Genomic DNA, 1616 nt, shown 5'->3' on the forward strand with positions numbered 1-1616 from the left:
ATACAATAAATAGATTAGATTCTCTGAAGGAGTAAATGGGGATCATATTTTTAACAAGTATTAGTTAAACCCTTTATGTCCTTGGTATAAAGTAGTTCAAGTCACACTTAGTAAGGCATGAAAATTGCCATAGATATTAAAAATTATGTTTTTTCTTCTTAACATATTAATGTAAAATATTTATTTGTAACCATATACTTAAATAGATGCTTCTATTGGATGCCAGTTGTACTTAATAGTAGCTTCTCAGGCAAAAACAACTCATCTTTAATTAACATATGGATTATTACTTTTTATTCTGAAACTTATTTGCAAAGGTTTTTACCTATTAATTTAAGGACCAGATCATTTACTACCAGGGTAATAACATTCCTTGTTTTAAGTATCATATGTGTCTATAAAATCAAATATTATTTGCAATACAAATGTCTCTGTCCTTAATAAAGTGAGTTCTGTGGATTAAGATTCTGATAAATGAAAATTTTCAGCCAAAATGAAGCTAATTTCAGAATATATAGTAGAAAATTTATGTCCTTAATACTTTATTATGTCAAATGATTTAAGGGGTTACATCAGAAGCATGTTTTCAATATTTCTGTGCCATACACAAAGGAGCAATTGGAGCCATGTGTTGTAAAGGTGAATTAGGGTTTATTGGAGGAGATTTAAAACACTAAAAGAGCAGAATACACACTATTTCCTATTAAGTATACAGAGACGTATACTTGAACCAGGCATTACTGAACTGGACACACCATGGAGAAGACTCCAGAAGAAGGAATGAATCCACATAAAATTCTGCATATTTATAGGAACATCAGGGAAGGAGATATCTGGGAGACTGGGAACTTCTTAGTTGAGAAAGTCAACTCATTAGAGAAGGGAATTTTGTACCAACCTGTCTTTTACTGATGTAACTCAGGGTTCTGAACCAGTTCCTTGCTAACCTATTGAGAAGGGAAAGCCATAAGACTTTAGAGCCTCTGAGTTCATCTTTCCTCATTCTAATCTTGATTTAACCCTGGATATCATCAAAAATATTATAAATTTCAGTTTTTAATAACTTCACAGCATGGAGTTGCATCAAGTTAATAAACACATGTATAAATATCTGTGTTCAAAATCTACACCTCTTTAGGTGTTTAGAATTAAAGTGTTTAGGTTATTTATTACTTTCAGTTCATGGAGGGTTAACCCATTAATGAAGATAAATAATTTCCATTGCGACTGTATAAAAAGAAAAAAGGAAGCAATGTGATTAGAATTCACTTTGGAGATATTTTCAATAAGGAAGAATTCATCATTTAAGTATGGAATATAAATAGTAAATTAGACCCATTTTGAAAAGTGTAGAAGGTTTCCTTGAGATCATTTTAATGCATGGTCAGTCCAGTTTCAATGAGTTTCAATGAAACATATGACAATCCTGCAGCTTGTGAAATGAAAACCACATTCACAGAAAGATAGACAAAATGAAAAGGCAGAGAGCTATGTATCAGATGAAGGAACAAAATAAAAACCCTGGAAAACAACTAAATGCAGGTAGAGATAGGCAACCTTTCAGAAAAAGAATTCAGAATAATGATAATGAAGATGATCCAGGACCTCAGAAAAAG

This window comes from Neophocaena asiaeorientalis, unplaced genomic scaffold (genome assembly GCF_003031525.2).
Source record: "Neophocaena asiaeorientalis asiaeorientalis breed wild unplaced genomic scaffold, Neophocaena_asiaeorientalis_V1.1 scaffold464, whole genome shotgun sequence".
In the NCBI taxonomy this organism is placed as follows: Eukaryota; Metazoa; Chordata; class Mammalia; order Artiodactyla; family Phocoenidae; genus Neophocaena; species Neophocaena asiaeorientalis.